At 33.4% G+C, this 22,364-nt stretch overlaps 1 protein-coding gene across 1 annotated transcript in view; it reads left to right on the top strand.

The window, feature by feature from the left end:
* LOC111150717 (kinesin associated protein 3) overlaps positions 1-22,364 on the top strand; it is a 166,606-nt gene that overhangs the window by 137,573 nt on the left and 6,669 nt on the right. The gene's annotated exons all lie outside the window — the stretch shown is intronic.

Genomic DNA, 22,364 nt, shown 5'->3' with positions numbered 1-22,364 from the left:
ACCGTTTTTAAAAGTTGACACTTTGATTCAATTGGAGACTATTCTTCCCTGCGTGGGATTCAAATAAAATATTTAAAGGAAAAAAAAATATGGCATGCCAGCCTCATTCTACAATTATGATGTTTCTCCCAGCAGATATTCCACTCCACTACTGGTGTCATAGATTTTTAAAATTTTATCAGAAAGTGTGCACAGTATTTTCCTCTTCATATCACTCTTAGAGGTGTAATATTTTTGATGTAATCTGACTGTTGAAATTTCGCATTACACTGGTTCAGTGAATGGGTGGAGACTAGTTGCCCTTCAGACTATTTTTTTCTTTAAAAAAAATTGTGACCAATATGTTATAATTCTTAATGATCACTTATAATAAGCCATTTTAATCCAATAATTATTGTAAACAGTATTGATCATCTGTCATGCATAGTCTGTTTTATGAATATTCTTCATTTATTGCCACCTGCACAGCAGTGTTTTAAAGCAAGTATTATTGCAGCCATTTTACAAATGAAGAACTCAAGTCTCTAACAATTTAAATTTAAATAACCAACTCACATGAATAGGGTGGGAGAGAAGAGAGGAGAAGGGAGTTGGGGGAAATTGGAAGGGGAGGTGAACCATGAGAGACTATGGACTCTGAAAAACAATCTGAGGGTTTTGAAGGGGCGGGGGGTGGGAGGTTGGGGGATCCAGGTGGTGGGTATTGGAGAGGGCACGGATTGCATGGAGCACTGGGTGTGGTGCAAAAACAATGAATACTGTTACGCTGAAAATAAATTTTAAAAATTTTTAAAAATTACAATAAAATAAAATTATGCTAAAAAAAAAAAAAAAAAAAGTTTGAACTCCGGTCTGTATGTCCCCAAAGCTTAGGTTCTTTCTAATATAAAATGATGCCTAATTTGGAAGGAAACATTGCATACAGTAGTGGCCTTTTAAGTGTTTCTGTCTTTTTTTTTTTTAATCACAGCTCACATAAAGCAATACGTTTCATATTGCAACCTAGTGCAAGCACAAAGATATGCTATATATATGTTTATGTATTTGTTTATATACATACAGATCTATACATATAAGTAAAACAGAAAATTTGTTAAATGGTAATTATTCTTATTACCTGTAATGCACAAATATATATTGTTTTATTCTATTCTGTTTCATCTTTGAAATACAGATTGCAGCCTGCCAATTTCAGAGTTCGTTGATGGTTGTGACCCAAAGTTTAAAAGCATGTTGAAAACGTAGGAGTAGTACAAGAAATGCAGTATAACCTCATATATAGTTCCGTATTCTTTAGTGGACTCAGGATTCTTTAGTGGACTTTAAATAAATAATAACACTTCGGAAATAGTTTCATTGGTGTACTGGATTGTCAGGGTAAGAAACTCCTTGCCTCGGGACATAAAAGTTAAACATGGTTAAATATCAGAAAGCATATGGCTTTTGATTGCTTCTGATGTTTCTGTCTATATTAGCTATAATTATTTAAGTAGAGGCTCTGTTTAATCATTGTAACTACTATACTCCATCATGTGACAATGCACTGTAAAAATGTTTTCTGAAACATAATTAGAAAAGGAAGAAATGATTTGGGTGTATAATCCTAATTATTTATATTGAAATTTTTGCTGAGAGCATTACAAGATCAATTATTGTGCCATTTATGTTTCACTGTGAACAAAAACATTATTTTGGTATCTCCTGCAGATCTTGCCAATCTAAAGAGAGCAGACTGATACTAATCATGCATTACTAATTTCAGAAAGACTTGCCTTCATTTTTTAATATAATTACATGACTAAGAACCTGAACACTTTCATTAAAATTGAATATTCAAAGCAGTGGACTTATGAGCTCAATTCAGCAAAGTTTCATTTCTGGTTTTCAAAAATGGTCATTTTATAAAACAATAAAAGTGTTTTAAGAAATACAGGTAGCCAGTAAAATGTAAATTATACATTGTGTCCAAAGGTTTCAGGATTTTATTCCCCAGTTCTGTTAATAACTTTTTTTAAAAAAAGACTTTGGGAAAGCCTCTTACCTTGTACTTTCAGTTGCTTCGCAAGGAAAAAAGTATTTCAGTAGCTTCTTTTACATCATAAAAGATACATCACAGTAATGTTTGGCTTAAAGGATTAGCCACAAAACATACTGTATACTATTTTGTCAACTCAAAGGAGTGAAATACTTATTATAATCATTTTGATTTGAGAATTGTTTGACCTGTAAAAAAAAAAAACTTCCCCTGAGAAAGTTTTGTCTTTCATCTCTTGTCTTTTGTAATTTTTCAGGCCTTAAATCACATAACTGTATCATTTTCTCTTTTTATTTCCAGAAGAAATAATTTACAATGAATTTCCTCAGTTTTTTGTAGGTAACAGATCAAATAACAAGGGACTGTAAATTGTATCAGCAGAGACACAGAGAAAGTATACAGTATAGCCAAAGACTCATGGTTGCTTTTTGCTACATTTTGTTTTATTGACCTACTCTGGAATCATTTACTCTTTCTTTTATTCAGTCATTTTTGGTTAGTTAGGATTCTCTTTTAATAGGATTTCTGTGCTCTTCTTTGATAGTAACAAACCATGGATCTTAACTCTGGCTTACTTTTTAATTCTGCAAAGATTTAAGTATTTTAAATTGCTACATAATTATTCACATATTTGGCATAATCATTTTGCTGCATACTGTCCCAGATGTGAAATTTTAATCTAATGGCTACCTTTTAGCTTCTGATATCCAATAGGTAAATTTAAAGCCAATTAGACCAAATAACATTGCCTTAAAATACTACTTTTGAAACTGTTTACTTTAACAGAATAGGAATATTTTAAACAAAATAGGAGTATTTTTTGAGAAATGTGAACAGAGGGTATTGGACTCTTGTTCTTCATCTCCTTTGGAAAGATGAGAATATGCAGACTTCGTGGGCAGCATGAAAAATTGGAGTTAACTATGAAATTTCTAAGTATAATGTCTTGATTGAATTCTGAATATTGAAAACACTGTTCTTTAAATACTTGTAAAAAGTGGAAATGTTACCTATTTTGAGGGTTTTTTTCCTTTAAATCAGGGAAGTTGTCCAGATAACTTAAAAATTTTTCCCTGTTCTTTATCATATGTCTTTGATAAATAAGCACTGTCAAGTTAAAAATGTTTTAAAAATTAATGTATAAATGTGAATTTTTATCTTTACCATTGTTTTTAGTGATTTGAGAATGTGAAATGATATGACAGTGCCAAGTGGCGTGCTCTCCAGCCGGTACTCACGGCTTCTCTATCCTTGTGGTTTTTTAACATATTAGTTCCAGTGGATTCATGTAAAGTAGATGATCCCACGTTCCTGAAAAGTAAAAAATAAATTCTAATTTGTATGATTAGAGAGGTTTTTTTAATTGGTCAAAGAAAAATTCTTCACTTTATTCCTAAAATGACAAAGTTTAGTAATAGGACAAATCTGTTAAAATGGGGACACTAAGCCAAATTTAGAGAATTGCTTAAACCACGTAAATTGGTATTTTTTTCTTAAAAATCTAAGTCAGGGAATCCTTCTTAATCTGAATACCTACACTTTTGCAATAAACCAAGGCAGTTTAATTGGAAATAGTGAAAATTGTTAAACTCATCTATCCTATTCTGCAGGGGAGACTGGATGTTTGATAAAATAGATACTGGCAGTTGGACAGCAAATCCTGGTTTTAGACATGTGTCACTATCAGTTTGAACCTCTTGGCGCCAGAATTTCCCGACATTTAGAGGTGATGCAAAATACATTGGGGCTCCAAGGCATTAGCTATAGAGTTGCCAATCCCAGAGGGTTAGATGTAAATCTCCTCCCCACCAACCCCCCCCCCAAATCTGAATTGGTGTTAGAAAGTAAAGTGGAACTTACTATTAAAGCTAATTAAAAATAATAGGAGTAGGACTCACTTTTTTTCCTCTTATATACAATATATCCGCACCATATTTTTGGACCGTTTTTTTATTATAACTCTTACTTTTCAAGACTAACAAGAACCTCATGTTGAGTATTTTTAAACTGCTTCCAGCTTTTACAAATCAGTTTTTGTTGCAGTAAAAATGGTCCATTTTTCTTTTATAGGAATCCAATTTTCATAAACTGGGAAAAAAATTGCAGAGACTGCTTAGGTTTCCTTGGGGCTTTGAAAAATATTTTTCAGAGGGCCTGGAGTAGTTCTTTGTGGTTGGCACAGTGATGTCATTTACTCACCATTTCATTGGAGTCAAAGATGAAATAGATGTTTGCATTATCTGAGCCATCTGATTCTTACACTTTCGTTTTCTGTGTTTTAGATAGCTTTCCTCTTTCTTTCCCTTCCTGAGAATACTTTGACATTAACTATTCTGTCCATTGTATACATTATATATACACACTTTTTAGTCCATTCTTTCTAATTTATTTTTTCAAACATTTAAATCACAGTTGAAATGGTAGTAACACTTTTTAAAATCATCCTGAGTAGAACTGACAGATTAATATATAAAGAAAATCTTTTATCCAAATTTTTAAATGTGTAATTTTTCCTGAGACAAGGATTCTACATGTCAAAATTAGACTTATTTCTTTAGCTTTCAGGCCACTTTAGTTATATTCAGCTATTTAGTCAGTTTTTTCATTTGAAAAAAGTAACCCCCAAATTACATACTCTGTCTAGATGCCATTGTGTAATGTTTACAGAACTACATATTATTCTTAGAACTGTATGTTATGAGACTATTTCAAAGCAGTTATTCAAAGGAGAAATCAAATTATTGTCTTTCTTACAACTCTTAATTTGGCAAGTCAAGCAGTTCTTTTATATTGAGAGAAATGTACATATGCCTATAAAATCCCCTCTTTGATAAGTTCTGTATCAATTTTAATTGATAACCCATACTCTTCTATTCTAATAAAGTTTTAGTGACCTTCCTTACTGAGTAAGTAGTACAGAAATTATATGGAAGGATCAAAAAAAAAATGAAAAGAACTTCCTAGAAATAGTTCCTTTAAATGACATTGAGACCAGCCATTTGTTCAGCAGCATTTTAAGAACGTATGAATTGGTATGAATTGGTATGGTATTACTTATGAAATCCTTTACAGATAGTCATTCACTAAAATACTGCTGTATTTAGTGTGCTATTAAACTTTTATCAAAAAATTATTATAGGCGCACCTGGGTGGCTCAGTGGGTTAATCCTCTGCCTTCGGCTCAGGTCATAATCTTGGGGTCCTGGGATCGGCCTGCATCGGGCTCTCTGCTCAGCAGGGACCCTGCTCCCCCCTCTCTCTCTGCCTGCCTCTCTGCCTACTTGCCATCTCTCTCTCTGTGTCAAATAAATAAATAAGATCTTTAAAAAAATTATCATAGTTATTTATTTATTTATTTTCCTATCGATTTTTCCAAGAGGAGAAAATTCATGAGAAGCCTTTTTAAAAAACTCCCAGCTTTAGTTATTTTTTTCAGACATGGTGGTTGCAAAATAAAGCAGCCGGATTCCATTTGCACCTATCAATTGCCAAAATTTCTTTAATACTAATACCCACCCTAGGAGCAAAGAAGTACTCTGATATACCTCTGTGGGAATTTAAATGGGTAAAATCTTTGTGGAATGTATTTGGTAATAGAAAACAAGATCCTTACCTTGTTCCCTTCCTATAGCTCTGTAATTTCATTTCTAATGACTTATCCTTAATGAAGTTATTAGACATAATACTAGATAGGTAAACTATTAAAAAATAAGTGGTCATGTGCCAAAGTGTATGTCACTGAGTGTAGTAAATGTAGTGTACCCTTATCTAATTGTGGAGTAAATGTTATTTTTTTTTTTTAAGATTTTATTTATTTGTCAGAGAGAGAGTACACACAAGCAGGCAGAGAGGCAGGCAGAGAGAGAGAGGAGGAAGCAGGCTCCCTGCCAAGCAAGGAGCCCAATGCGGGACTTGATCCTAGGACCCCAGGACCCCAGGACCATGACCTGAGCCGAAGGCAGCGGCTTAACTCACTGAGCCACCCAGGCGTCCCAGTACATGTTATTTTTAGCACCTGCTTTTGTGCCACATGATTTTTTTCAGATTATATTACACCAGTGTTCTGATTTAAGAACATAAATATGAAGGCCAAAATAGGTAAAAATAAATATATTTAACAGTAGGTAATCACTTTACATTAAACTCTCCACTTTTTAAAGAACTGATCACAGAGATCTTTTAATTTGGTTTTTCCTTTTTGAAAATTCTTTAAAAAAATGTTATTCACCCATAATGTTTTGATAGAACAAAGTGAATATAGCACTGCCACATCTCTGATTTCTAGTAGTGAAAGTCGGCAGTATATTTGGAGTATTTGGTCATTCCATTTATATTCATTTGCATGTATTAAAACATTATGACAAGAGATTCGTTGATTTAATCTTAATATGTAAACATATTTTCATTTTAAGATAAGCCTATTACTAAAGAATGTATAATATTAAAAGACAAAAACTTACTGGATGCTTTATATATGCAAGGCACAATTGTATATCTTATTGACTCTCTATTCTTGGCATACACATTTGCATAGGTCCCTAATATTTATTCTTGGCTGTATCTAGTTTGGGTTATTTGCAAGAGTTACTTCTTAGTTTAAATGCAATTTTGTGAAGTCATGATTAAAACACTTAGAGTAGAACTTCTGTATAGAAGCTGATGGAGTTGGGTAACCAATAATATTCTATTTACTTTGAAAAGTTGCTCTGTTTCGGGGTATATGATTTGGTCTAAAAATACCTAGATCTGTGCAAATTTTTATTATAATTGTATTGTTATCCAAATAGCATTGTTCTTAATATATGTAAACATGTATTTCAAGCCTAGTAGTTAGTGCTATAATTATAATATAATAATAATAATTCTAAATTCTCCCTCCCTTCATCAATATTAACAAATCAGAAATACATGGTGAGGGGTGCCTGGGTGGCTCAGTGGGTTAAAGCCTCTGCCTTCAGCTCAGGTCATGATCCCAGGGTCCTGGGATCGAGCCCCACATCATCGGGCTCTCTGCTCAGTGGGGAGCCTGCTTCCCCGTCTCTCTCTGCCTGCCTCTCTGCCTACTTGTGATCTCTGTCAAATAAATAAAATCTTAAAAAATATATATGGTGAAATTTTTAAAGATCAATAGAACCACTTATAAGAAATAATACCATGTGACAGGTAAAATTTTATCTAAGGTAATGAAATTTTACTTTTAACTTGTGGTATGGTGAAAACAGGAGATTAACACAGTTCTGATGAGAAAATTAAACCAATGCAAGAAGTTATTTTTACACTGTGAGACTCTTGCTATAACAATTCTTACATTAAATTGTATTTTTCTTTCTAAATACTCTCATAGCAATTCTGCCAGTTGTTTTTTACTTCAGAAGATGGAATGTCATAGGAGGAACCTTGTAAAAGTTTCAAGAAATAAATGTTTAAGGTTTTTTGTTTTTGTTTTGCCTTTTTTGGCCTAAGTCAAAGTATACAAAGACTAATAACTTGAATTTGGTTAGCATTTACATCCTCGTGTATTTCATTTAATTGTCAGTAGTGTGTGAGGGAAAGAGTAGCATCATCCCTAGTTTAACAAATGTAGAAAGGAAGACTTAGAGATTTTTAAGGAACTAGTCCAAAACCAGATAGCTAATAAGGAAGCCTTTACTGTTACACCATTATGACCTCCAAAAGGCAAGCAGATTTATTAGTCTGACAGTGAACTGTGCTTTAGCATATCTTAGAGTAAATGTTACTAAAATGCAGAGTAAGATATGTAGTCTTTGTTATACAGCATGACATTGTTTACCTGCTTTAATTCATATGACGTTGTTTATTACAAATTGGTGCTTCAGATTGCTCGGAGGCAAGTTGTTAAAAATGTATTAACACATTAACTGATTAATTCACTACTATTAAATTGTCTTAGGTACTTAGTTCATTAGGTTCTCCACAGAATAATCTAGTCCCATAAAAAAAGAGGATGAAATGAGTAAAATAATCTCAGTCTATGAAGGTTAATATCTCATGCAAATCATTTATTTAGCCAATTAACCAATGTAAATGTTTAGATACATGATGCTGTTGTTTTATGCCTATACACGAATCCTCAGATATTAGTATTACTTGTCTTATTTATTTAGACATTTCATAGAGACAGCTTCTTTCTAGCCTTTAACAAAGGCAAGGACATTTGGTTCTGCTACTTGGACACTAATGATTTGCATTTCCCAAGGAGAATTGAATTAGGTTTTATTAGTAAATTGGGCCCATAACTTTTAAGGCCAGATTTTATTAGATTATCACGCATCAGCATTAGCAAATTGTAAACGTTACTGTAATACAAGCCAAAATTCGAGGCTTAGAATCCTGGAAACTTGGGAAGATGTTTTATCCTAGAGAAATTATACTCCTGACTTGGAAAAATATTTTAAGTGATTTACTTGCCTTTGGAAATTTAGAAGCAAGAGAAGTTGGCAACAAAACTACCCTCGTTAAGTTTCTGGTAATTTTCAGTCTGGTGCAGAGCAGAGTTTTAGAGGCATACATGTTAGCTGTATATAAAGTACAAAGATGCTCCCAAAGACACCCAAATTTATTGTCACTTTATTAGGACTTTTATTTAGATGAAATTCAGCATAACTGAGTCTATAAATTAAAAAAAAGTAATCTGACTATGACTACATCCTATAAAAATGTTAACACATCAATTATGGTGTAGCTTTGTACTAGAAGAAATGACATGGGAGTTAATGCAGTCATGACTGGGAAGTTAATTATATCACCACCTTTTAAGAGTGATTATCTAGTGTTAAAGTTTATACATTTTTTATATGTATTAATCACATTTTTGTTGACTCTAGAGTTATATAAAAATTAGTTGTAAATTTAAGTGGAAAGAAAGTAGAAAGTCCATCAGCAGATACAACTGCTTTTGTGACATGCTCTTAGTTTTTAAAAAAAAAAAAAGTTTTTTTTAAAGGAATGGGATGTAATTACCATTATAAAGTCTTGCTTAATGACATTCTAATCAAAACAACAAAATTATAAGCAATTTGATAAACACCACCACCCTCTCCAAAAAAATAAGAGAGAGGAAAACACAGTATGTCATCTCTTATTTCCTATAAATCTGGATTCAGTGATAGTGAGCTTACTCCTAAACTCAGAGATACTTTCTAATCTAAAGTTGACTTATTGTAGCTTATCTGTGATTTGATTGATTTAACAATGTGATTTAAGTATTTGTGAACAATTGTTTAAAATTCCTTATATTAGAAATGTTAAACCAAATATTTTTTTCTTATTTGTTTTAAAGAACATGCAGTCTAGACCCTATAGGTTTTTAAATATAATATTAATTAATTCCCATATTTCCCATATTGCCCGTAGTCTTCCAGATGTGCTATTACAAATAGCTTACCCTTCATATATGAGCCATATGGGTTCTGTAAACTGATTTGCACTTATTTTGAATAGGAATTGTATAGATTGCAGATGAATTATTAAAGTATATGTATAATTGCCAAATAAATCTAAGAGCAAAATATTAAACTGTAGTAAATGAGAAAAGAATGTGCAAATGAAGACCTGCCTGCTTTAATAAGTTTAGTGGTTACCTTCTCAGTTTCAACCAAAAGAGTTCTTTTTTTAAAAATTTTTTGGTTATTGTGTTAAAAAAAAATCTATAAAACTGCTTACAGAAGTATCTAAGACAAAAACAAGGAAATATAATGTTCTAAACTCAGCCGGTCCAAACCACTTGAGCTGCTATGACAGCTCATAAAACGGAGAGTAGTTTTTAACTGGGCTCTGTTTTACATTGCCAGAGTGAATTTTCCTTGCAGGAAGTAGCCAGAGGGTTTATTTAGTTTCCAGTGCATGGCTTTGATCTTTCTGTACTGTCACATCTCGGGTTACATAGCCCTTTTCACTGCAGTAAATCTGCAACAGTTAATGAGAATAAAATTTCCTCCTCCTCACTGATTGCTTGCTGTTAAATGCCAAACCACAGCCAACTGCATATTTGCAAAATTTTAGCTACAATGTATGAAAACAGTGCAATCAATTTAATCTTGTCTTTGTAATTCATTTTATTGGGCTTTCTTCCTTTTTAAGTGACCTACTTTATCCAGTAAGGAGTTGCAAAGCCAAACCTGGGAGAAAGATTTAGAATGTTAATAAACTGAAGGGAGAAAGGTGTGCGTGTATTGAGGAGGAGGAGTGAAGAGGTGGGTGCATGCACATGTACACCACCATTGAGATTCAAACCAGGTCCCCTTCAATGCTTTGGAAAGACCAAGCCTTCCTTTCTCTTCAGATAAAATAAGCTGATTTGTTACTACTTTGATTATGTTGTATGTCCCATTTCAACATAAATTTGTACCTAATGAGTTTGTTTAATAAGTCAGAATATTATTTTTCACTTTTGATTGTAGAGAAGATTCTATAGTATTTAATGGAATTTATTATTAGAGCTGTTCTTAAAGTAAAAACATTTTTATAAGAATCCACTGAACTATCTTAATCAAATGGGTCATACTTAGTAATATTATAAATATCTCTTGAATAAACCAGTGGAAATTCAAAATCACAATCAGCTGAATTTAATACTTTATTACATATATACATCTGCATACTTAAATACATTAAATCTTACTTTTTTTTTACTTTCTCTTTTGGCTACAGTGAAGTCTCAGTTGAGGCATTATTTGACTCAGTTACTATATGTTGTTAACTTTATTTCACTCACACCTTTAATCTTTTCTTCTGTCTTGTTTTGTAGGTGGCAACAGAAATTTAACTTTCCTCTCAAGAAATTCACGCTTAGAGGCCATTTTAAGTTATAACCATTGATAAATATGCTCTCTTAATATTATATGATTATATAGATCATGTTTAAATATATAAGTATGATATATTATAGAATAAATTATATATAAAAGAAAGCAAGCTGCCTTTAGTTTCTCACCATTGAAGTCACAGTTACTGTCAATAGCCATCTGTTTTCACAGAGTAAGGCATTTCTACTCTCATAAAAGTAAAAATGTTGGGATAAATCAATAGTGCATAGTACCCATTCATTGATTTAGATCACTGTCATAAAAACAATCATGAAAAATACTGAAACTCAGAATATTTCTGAATTGGAGGCCGTCAAGTTGCATCTGATAAAACAGAGGGAGGACCTGCTTTGGGAAGAGTGCCAGTTGTTAGTTACCCCAATAAGAAAGGAGGGTAGGAGATCAATGGCTTGAAAATTTTAAAAGGCCTTGGGCCTTTCCAGCAGGTGTTATATATAGTGTAGAAATATCGAACTTTAAAATTTTAGTTTGTTCTCTTGGAATTATTGTGTTTTCCAATAAGCCTGTCTGTGTACTTAAACCACAACATCATAGTTTGCAAGTAAAAAAAATGATTGAGGCTGAAATAAAATTTTAGCCTCTGTATCTGGTAGGGAAGGCTGTTCTATAGTCTGTTTCTTTGTTTTTCTGCCACTTTAAATCTGCATCAGACCATTAGTCCATTACCCTCCCAAAATTCTATATTTGAAAGTCCACAGAAAATTTCTGCACAAAGCAAGCATTAATTTTTTTGAAGTTTTTGTTGTTCTTTAAAAAAGAAAATCTTAACTAAGTGAAGCTGCTCAAAAAAAGTTTGTTTCTAGAACATGAACTGTCCAGTCCAGTTTTAAACTACTGGAAAGGAATAGAAACAACACAGGCTTCAATACCATAGAGACTCAATCTTTATTCAAATTGTATTATTTGAAAAGTTATTCTCTAAAATAGTTTCGCATCTGTCTACAATCAGATACGTTGATTAGTAGTGTTGGTAGTTGTTGAAATACAGTTGGTGAGTGCCAGGCAGTATGCGGATTGCTGTTTATTACATTCTTGATCTAATTTAATCTTCACAGGGAAGAAGACATTGTTATTAAGAAAACCAAAGTCCAGTCAGTTCGTTTTGCTCTGAATTCCATCTCTTCTTGCCTTCTCGAGGACTTCTTCTGTGCCCCCCTTCTTTCCCTCTGCAGGGTCAGTTCTGCCAGCTCGTGATCATAATCTGGAATCCCCCTAGTTAAATTCTCTTTGGCTCCACATCACGTTTTATCTACTACTCATTTCTCACTGCTTTCATGTAATATTCCTCAAAAGACTCCCATCTACCCTTCGGTTCGCCAGTCTAGTTGAAATAATCAGTAATCTTCATATTGCCAGGTCCAGTGGGCCTTTCTCATCTTTAACTCAGCAGTGTTTGGCACAGATGTCAAGGCCCTGCTTTTTAAATCTGTCCTCTTTCATCTCTCAAGATACCCCATTTTTCTGAATATCCACTGAGCCCTTCTCCGTTCCTTTCCAGTGTTCTGTGCTGGGTATTCCTCTTCCTTTTCCCCTTTAAACACTGCTAACTTCAGGACTTTGGCTTTTTCTGTATGACACCCACTACTGAAAGGTTTTCATCTAGATTCCGTGGCCTGTAAGCTTGTGTTTTCATCTGAGACCTCTTCTCTGAGCACCAACCATTCCTGTCACTATTTAACACATTCAGTTGAATGTTTCATAAAATCATCAACTGTAACTTTGATTTCTTACATACAAATAGGTCCCTCCCCTAATCTCCCATCTCAGTGAATGTAGGTCAAGCCATAGACTTTGGAGCCTTTCTTGGTTCCTCCCTTTTCCTCAAATACTACTTCCTCAGAGTCTTTTTCTGACGAAACTATCAAAGCTGCTCTTTCTCCCCCGTCCTCTAGTCACTGTTGTAGCACGCGAATTATCTGTTTCGTGGCTCACTTGTTTATCTACCTCTTTCCACAAGAATGTAGTCTCCAGAAGACCAGGAACTTAGACTTTCTTATTCAAAGTTATATATTTAGTGCCTGGCAGACACTGGTTCTCGGTACTTACTTGTTTAATAAATGAGTTATAAGGGTCAGAGCCATTACTTAAACACACACATGTCTTACTCCATTTCCCATGCTGTATTTTATTTTCAGTGTTAGCTTTTTTGTTACAGTGTCTTAATTTTATATTTAATTTTTACCATTTCAGTAATCTTTCAAATGTACAATGCAGAGTATTTATTATACATGTAATATATATATATATATATATATATATATATATATATATATATAAAGTGCTTGTATTATAAAATTTGGGATAGGAACCTGTGCTATATGAGAAAATTTTGAATGACCCATATAAGATAAAAGCTGTCTTTTGAATTGCAGTATTTTATACAAATAAAGATGCTTGCCTTTGTAGTTAGGATTGAATTAAGGAATTCTTAGTATCCATGCCTTATAGTGTTACATATCTATTTTAATCTACTAAGAAATACTCATCTATACTGAATGTAAGTATTCTCTACCATAAAAAAATTTTATTGCCAAAAGGGATATTATAAGTTTTACATTAGTTTTCATTACCAAATAGCTTATGTTCTATTAGAAACAAATTCTATGTCATACTTAAAATGAATAAAAGGGGATTTCTTTAATATTTCTTTCCTTTTGCTGGGTCTTAAGTAACGATGACCTATTGGTAATCAGTAAATCAGGAGTATAGCATTTATGCCCTTGGAGGTTATTTTGTTATTTCCAAAAGATACCTTTAACTTTTACTTAAAGAAATTTAATGAAATTATAGAGTAATGACATATGAAATTGACTTTATAGAGTATAAAATAAAGATATGTTCTAGGTAAGGGCGTTCATTAAATGTTTTCACACTTGTATTTTCCTTTACTCAGTAACCTTGTTAATTGACAAGCACTTGAATGGGCTCTAGGGATATAGAATCAGTAACAAATAATCACTTTCCCTTTGAGAAGCTTATAGTTCAGGGTTTAAACATAATTTTTTAAATGACTTACAATATCCTACTTAGTATTCTCTGTATCAAATTTCTTTCTTTGAAAACATTTAAGAGTACTGTGTTAGCAGGCTTAGAAAGGGAATTAAGGAATTAATACTAAATCTAATACATTTTATGTTATTCCCACTCCTTGAATAAATAAATGAATAATTAATAAATTTAATTAAGATGATTACTAAATTTAATCATTAATAAATGATTTAATGAATAAACAAATGCACTGTACACTTCTGAATTGTCCTTAATCTGTAGAGGACACAGAATTAATCTTTAGAAAAGGATGCCACCATATCTTAGCAAACAGGTGTGTAAGAATATGCTGTTTGGAGCATTGCCGTTTCCTAACTTACTTCCATTACAAAGGATTATATACCTTTAGTATTTTTTTAAGAAAAAAAATTAGATAATCTGATTATGTTATATGTCAGTTATATCTCAAAGCTGGAAAAAATAAAGTTAAAAAATTTTTAAAGATGTCGTGATGAATTTTCTTAGATAACAAAGCAAATAGAGGGACAGATTCAGATTTTTTTGCATTTTAAGATAAGCAGAGCAATACTTGACAAAGAACCACATTATTACTGAAATAAACCTTTTGAATTATATAGGCTGTTTAATAACACATTATACTTTAATGGTCTGGTAATTCCCTAGAATTTAATTACTTCATTACAACAGTAGGTACTTTGGAAAGGTTAGTCCAGACAGCAACTTGATGTGTCTTTGTAATAGAGACAATGCCTCTTTACAAATACATCAGTGTCCTACAAAACATAATTTGAATAATTGCCAGATTTGAGGAGAGCCATTATATGAAAGTTTGATGTGAATGTTGATTTCTAATACCTCCCATCTCCTAAGCAAAGGTTCATTTTTAGGCAAAGTAGGTAGGTGGGTAGGTAGGTAGGCAGGCAGATAGATACTCGCAAGGGAACACATGACACTACATTTTAGTCTTTGAACTTCTTTTAACACTGACGTCATAATTATGGATGAACTCTCAAAACTTTTAACTGAAACAGTTTTAGATTACAAAGATGTATCAAGTTTTCTCATTTAAAAAAAAGAAAAAAGGCAGTAAACTTTCACTGGTGGTTATTTGGAAGTGGAAGAGATGTCTGGAGTTACGGGGATTAATTATGGACTATAATCCCGTAGATTTTATCCTGTAGGAATTTTAGGCCAATATTCAGCCTTTCAGTAGTAGCCCTAATCACTTGGTAGTCTCATAACTGCTTAGTGCCTCTATTAATTAAATAGAACTCATGTACTTCAAAGAGACAAATGGGACAGTCTGTAGGAGAAGCAATTTTCAAATGTTACTTTGTTTTTATATTTCAGAAGAATGATTAGTAACTGTATATACTGTATATACTTCTACTTAACAGTTAATTGTAGGTGAATGCAAAATCTGTATGTCTATGTTTTTATGGAAAAGCCACATATTTCTGCAGTCTCATTTCAGACTAGAAAGGCACATCAACAAATGCTTTCTTAAGGCCTTTTTGTTAAAGATTATAAGTCTTTTTGAAAAGACTCATAAACAGGGCCATAATTAATGATTTCCCGAATATCTTCTTTTTTGTGGCATAAATCTGCATTATATCTCAAAAAATATATTAATTAAGCCTATTTTCTTTATCTTGATCTAAGGTTAATACATCCCAGTTTTTCAGAAATTCTTTCCATTTCAGGTTTTTTTCCAGCCAAAAACAAAGCACCTCATTTTGGCCTGTCAGAAATTAAAAGGCAATACAGTCTTAAAAAAGAATCCAAATTTGAATCCAAATCAAGTGGCTAGTTTAGAGCCCCTCAAATGTGAAAGGATGGGAGGAGGCCTCTATGAACATAGTTAGGCAAGTAAATTTTTAAATTGCAACTGTAGCCTAAATATTACATCTTTTCAAATTGATACAAGAAACCCCATAAGACTTCATTTACATGGGTGTTCAAACATCATGCTAAGATCTTTTTTGGAGTGGTAAAAGACTAGGAATTCTTTAAAGTCTCAAAAAGGTTTTTTTTTTTTTTAAAGTTTTCCAGGTTTTAAGGGCTTTGTAAATACCGGACTTTTGTAATTTAGCTTGTTCTGTGGATATACTAAGGCAAGAAAATAAGCTATTATGATTTCTTACAGTTGCATCTTGCCTTTTTCCCCTAAAATCTTGAGGTGGGGGGTGTTGTTTGTCATCAGCAAGTGGACACCATAGTGATTTTAAGTAAGTCAGCTCGTAATCTTCCCATGTCGTGCATACTTGAAAAAACTAACATAGATATACCTATATGCTAGCTTGAAATACTGCCTAAAACCCCATACTGCCTATAATTTCAAAAATGTATGGTTGGTGCATTCCCGTCTCCCTTAAGATTTCTGCCTCGTTGCCCAGCTTCACTTATAAGTCCCAGATTGTCAGGTTGGCACAGCCCCAAGATAGCGAACATCACAGAATGAAAATAGCCTGTCCTAAACACATGCGTGACCTGTGCCCTTTTCAAACAGCAGTAAACCTGAGTACAGAAACGTGTGCAGTTTGGGAAGTGATGATTTGTGTGGAATCACTAAAAACCTTATCCTTGATTTACTACTTTCAAAATAAACTCACTGAATATAAAATAAGGTAAAGAAGCATGTAAAGAGACAGTCCCGGTATTTTTCATCCCAACATGTGTTGTATCATTTGCATCAATCATGATATAGAATCTGGAGGGTTTTGCTTGAGTAACCTTATTTATACAAGCAGTCTAGTCTCACTATGGTTAAAGGAGGGTATGATTGGCCATGGCATTATTTTAGTGAAATAACAATTAGTTGCCTATGTGTAGGCATAAATCTCTATGAATTATGTAACAGCCCCATAAAAGCAAACAGAAAGCATGTGTAAGAAGCATGCCACATATGATAGAGTATCTCCTAACTGTCTAGATTTTATGGCAGGAGCCAGAATTTCATAAGTATTTTTAGGGAAGGCTCTATCATTTTCATGTGTCATAATAATAACACCACCAAATATATAGGAGTCTCTGTACTGTTCTCGTAAGAGACTTGGAAGTATAATAACCTTAAGGCAGATGTTAAAAGGGATAGCCGTTATTCTTATTTTACAAAAAAAAAAAATTACGACAGTTACAAATATGGGCTGTAACAAGTTCTGTCATTAGAAGCAGAAATCATATCCAGATATTCTGGTTTTGAGGTCATTGCACTCCACTAACTTTAATAAAATTCAAGAGTTGTTGATAAGTTCATACTTAAGTTAGTCTTGCTAATAAACATAATTCCCAGTTCTTAAATTATGGGAGAAAAAATGTTCATGTGTGTCAGTAATAGAGGAAAAAAGTATGTTGTTTTCTTATATTGCTTTAAAAATAACTTTAAAATATGGCAATAGGGTATAAGTCAGAAAGGTTAGTATCACATACTTATACATTCCAGTCTACACCGAATTTGCTCAGCATCAATGCCACATGTGCCCAGAGCGTAGTTGGACCCGTCCTGTGAAGATGTTACAGAAATACCTTGTCTCGTCATCAACAGACTACGGTCTGTTTGAACCGAATGACTTCAGTCAGTCCATACCTTGACAATCTGAAATTGGCCTTAGACATAGGTAGAAAGTGAACTCGTTTTTGTTTTGCAGACCCATAGTATAACAAATGTATTTCAAGGACAAGAGAGCTTATGAAATTTAAGAGTAGAGATTTACTTTAGGACCTGTTCTTGTAGTGATAAATGCAGTGTTGGCGTATTCTACAGTATACTGAAATTTTTAATGCTCTAGAGGATGCTAAATAACTATGAAATATTTATCTGACCTGTAGTGATTACTGAAATTATTGAATTAGTGGCTGGAAATATTTATGTAACATTGCCCAAAATAGATGTTTTAAAATATCATAATGTATGGCAATGCATTTTAGTGGTATATTTAATATTATAAATAATATTTTGGATCAAATTTTCACATTGTCATGCTTAGCTATCTAAAACGATGCACTTTCAGTTTATGAAAACATAGTTTCTATTATCCATACTTGTACCCTCAATTTTAGAAAAATGTCACTTGGTTTGATTTTAGGTACCAAAATAAGTCTCTACTTATCAACCAGCATTTGATTTTTATTAGCCTAAAAATTATTGAGACAAGTGAATAAGTAGACTATGACATAAATTGGAAATGTTACGTTAAGCTTCTTATATTCAATAAGATTTTTCAGATTTTTTTATAACAAACACTTGTCCACCTCTTGTGTAAAGTAGTAAAAGAAAGTGAAAGGTTTTTTTTTTTTTTTGAAAGTGAAAGGTTTTAAAACTATATGAAAATATCCCACACTGTACTACTAATTTAAGGATTTGGGAGACCAGGTTTTAGCAGAAGATTAATGTTAATTTTTCATTTCTGAGAGAGGGGCATATAGCATGCATGCTAGATAGCCATATTTACTCTGTGTCCATATGTCAGACTTCTGTTTCATGAAGAAAGATGGGGAACTGGCAATAGTCCATTTTGCATAGTACTCATGATAATTTTAGGTTCTCTTCCATCTCTTGAACTTGTTCATTTTGGTAATACATTATCACTTTAAGATTCTGAATGGTGCTTAAATTACAGCAACTGAGGGGCATTTATATTGGACTGAAAAGTTTTTAGTACTAGTATTAACTTTTGAATTATGCTCAAGGTCTTAGACTTTGCAGCATGTTTAGTTTCTTTTCATTTCTTATTAGTATTTTTCAGTACTTAATAGTCTCCTGCTCCCACCTCCAACAAGAACTTCTCTCTGTTCAACATCAGAAACATTTTCCTATTTGGCATGTGCTTTCTAGTTCCCCAAGCAGTATAAGCAAATTGGAAAGTTCAGCTGTCATTCTTGGAAGGTCATAGATCACACTAGCAGCCTGAGTAATCCAAGAGGTTTTAAGTATCATAGCATTTAGTTTAAAGTGAAATTTGCTCTGACAGGGCTGGCCGACCAATAGGAAAAAGAAATATTTGTGCTTGGAGAAGTGCATGTGTAGAGACCAGGAGTGTAACTGATGGCTGGAAGTGATTTCAGTCTAAAAAAACAAATCATTAAGAGAGTGCATAGGGGTAAAATACACAGTTCATATTTTAAAGAGTCTCAAAATGAACCAGCAGCTAAGGTTAGCATTACATAGTAATTAGCTGTGGTGTTCAGGCTTTAACTCACTCAGTACCAGGCCGTCTGGTTAAACGATCACTGGGAAAACATTGCTACTTATGTTATATTCTCTACTTTAAGCCTACAGCAGTAATTTTTGTACCTTAAAAAACCATGGTATTATGACAGATTATATAAATGTTGAGCTAGTAACAGACAAACAATTATTCAAAGGAGGTGCTAATGACTCAGTTTATTGACCTATGGGGTTACTTAAGCAGCTCAGTAAGTTCCCTTAACATTTGGTGGTATGGAATGAGGCATTGCTTGATATTATAGAACTGCCACTTTCAAGAAGTCCTTGGACTTAACTGAAGAAATGTAAGTTAAAGATGACTAGATGGTATACTTTCATTAAAAGATTATTAAGGAAAGTTTGAGACCATTATAGGTTTGAATAAATATTACTTCGGCTTGATAATCATATCTGACAGCTTCCATTAGGCACCTATCAGAGTATTTTTTCTGTTAATTGCTACAAATAAGGAGAAAGAAAATATCTTCTCATGGCTCCAATTATTTCTTTCAAGTCATTGTTCTCTTCAAGCAAGCCAGTTCTGAGTACAGGAATACAGGGTTGAAACATTCTTTTCTTGAACGTGCAGAGCAGAATAATAAGATTAAAATGGAAAGGACTTCCAGCAAGATGGTAAACTGAGCTGACTTAGAAGTTCCCCCCATGTAGACATATAGAAAAGATGGATAAAATGTAACAAAAAATTCATAATTCATGACCAGATTCACAAAGATAAGAAATGTACCCAGTCTCTCTTTCTCCCCCCCCCCCCCCCCCGGTCTCTCTCTATTTCTCTCTCTCTCTCTCTCACACACACACACACACACACACACAATAACCACCCACAAGAAAATATTGAACTAAGTATAGGTTATATAGTGTAGGAAAATGAAACTAAATTCCATATATAAAGCCTGGAACTTCAGTGGGCTGCCTTTTTCTCATCATTTGAAAAAAGGACTAGATAATCTTAATTCACCAGCCTGGAAAAGTGACCAAAACTTATCTTTGGCTCCAAGGCCCTAGGTTAGGAGGATAGTCATCCAAGGGAAAGAGAAATCGTAAGCTTTCTCCATGTGCATGAGTGGGTTCAGAATTTATGTTATTCATCTAATTCAGGGAACCCCAAACCAAGAAATTGTCATTAAAATTGTTCCAGGACAATGGACTCCCCAGGGTCTTGATATATTACAAATACAGAACCTCTCTGTAGAAATATTTTCCAAGTTCAAGGGCCAACAGACAGGCAAAAATAAATGAGTAAAAAAAAAAAAACAAAAAAACAGCCCTGAAGTTGAACACAGTAAAAAATTGTAAAGCTCTTGAAGAAAGGAATGTGATGACGTTGAATTGTCAGGTACAACAGTAAGAGCAGATGCCAAAGAATTAGAGTTAATCGAAGAATCTCAATTACACTATAAGATTTTTAAAAATAAAAAGGAATTTAGAAAATTAATGCAATGGTATAATATGAAAAAGTGCCAACTATAATATTTCCACATAAAAAATAAAATAGCCCCTCGAGATGGGTTAAACAACAGATTAAGATGCATTATAAGAGAAGTGTGAATTGAATGAAATTAGAGAAGCATCAGTGAAGCGGAATTTCTTTACCATTTGGAATAAATCAGTGACTATTTTATACATGCCTCTTCCATCATTACTACAAATTAGTTTTTATCTGAAGCATCTTAGTATCCCCAAGGTGGTATATTTCCCCTTAGAACTGACAGATGTCTTTTAAAAAAATTTTTTTAAATAAATTCCAGATGAATGCTTTAAATACAGCCTCCCACTACTCATATCACTTGCCCTTGATTTTTGGAAAAATATTACTTGGTTTGATTTCACTAAAATGTGATTCTTTAAGATTCATTAGCCATTTAGTTTTATCATAATAAAAGGAAAATTGATATTCACACATATAAAAGATTAAGGATAAAAACTCAATGGGAAATGACAGCAACACTGGTATGTATTGGTAAAGCTCATCCTAAGACTGCTCAGTTGTGCTCATCTACTCACTAATCCAGAGGCTCAGCTTAATAAGTAACACCCTTCAGCAGCCTCAAATATGTATTATGTGCAAATTTATAGAAACAGAGGCTTTCAACACGTTCAATGAAAATTTTAGAGGTTGTCATATAGTAGTAGTACCTTAACGTGCACGTTCATTACATCTTTCCGTGACCGAGATGATCCGCGTCTTCTATAATTTTCATAGGCCGCCACATTCACAAAACTTTTTTGCATGTGAATATCCCTATTTAGCTCTAACTAAATTATTTCACATTCATAAAAGGAGAGCATTGACTATATGAGAAAGCAGTGGAAACCATATTCTGTCAATGTTGAATTTGCTGAGAGTTTAAATTTGGTAAAATTTGGTTTAAAACTTTGTAAAAAAAGCAAATGATACTCAGTGATAAGACAAGCTCTCCATCTAGTGGTTGGTTTATAAATTACAGGCATTTAGATTTCAATAGATCTAATGCTAGGTATAATTTTTTTTTTTTTAAGATTTTGTTTATTTGAGAGGGAGAGAATGAGAGAGAAAGAGCATGAGAGGGGTGAGGGGCAGAGAGAGACATAGACTCCCCACCAGGCAGGGAGCCCGATGTGGGACTAGATCCTGGGACTCCAGGATCCTGACCCGAGCCAAAGGCAGTTGCTTAACCAACTGAGCCACCCAGGTGCCCTGCTAAGTATAATTTTATAGGCATTATATCATTCTATCTACACTTCTTTTGTGACTACATATAGGAATTTTAAGAAAAAAATGTTCTTTTCTGCCAGAATAGTTCAGCCTATTGACTGCAGAGGCCAAGTACTTCTACAGTCTGATTTCAGCTAGATGGAACAGCACACCCTCTTAGTTATTTGATGAAGCCTGCGGGAAAGTGCCAAAATTGTTTCATTCCAATTAACTATAACCTCTAAAATTTCAGCCAGTTTTGAAATTCGTTTCCTTCATTCTCAAATGGTGGAAGTTTAGGGCACCTGGGTGGCTCAGATCATGATCCCAGCATTCTGGGATCAAGTCCCACATGGGGCTCCTGCTCAGAAGGGCGCCTGCTTCTTCCTGCTGCTCTCCCTGCTTTGTGCTCTCTCTCTGACAAATAAATAAATAAAATATTTTTTTTAATGGTAAAAGTATAACTAAAAGACTCATTTCAAAAGAGAAAAGATAGCATTTTTTTAGCAGGGAAGATAGCATATTTGATTGTTTCCTCTGCGGTTGCCTCTCTGGGCTCCTGTCACTCCGTGT

Source organism: Enhydra lutris, unplaced genomic scaffold (assembly GCF_002288905.1).
Source record: "Enhydra lutris kenyoni isolate GAN:26980312 unplaced genomic scaffold, ASM228890v2 scaffoldscaffold24, whole genome shotgun sequence".
Lineage (NCBI taxonomy): Eukaryota > Metazoa > Chordata > Mammalia > Carnivora > Mustelidae > Enhydra > Enhydra lutris.
This window is presented reverse-complemented; position numbering and strand designations above follow the sequence as displayed.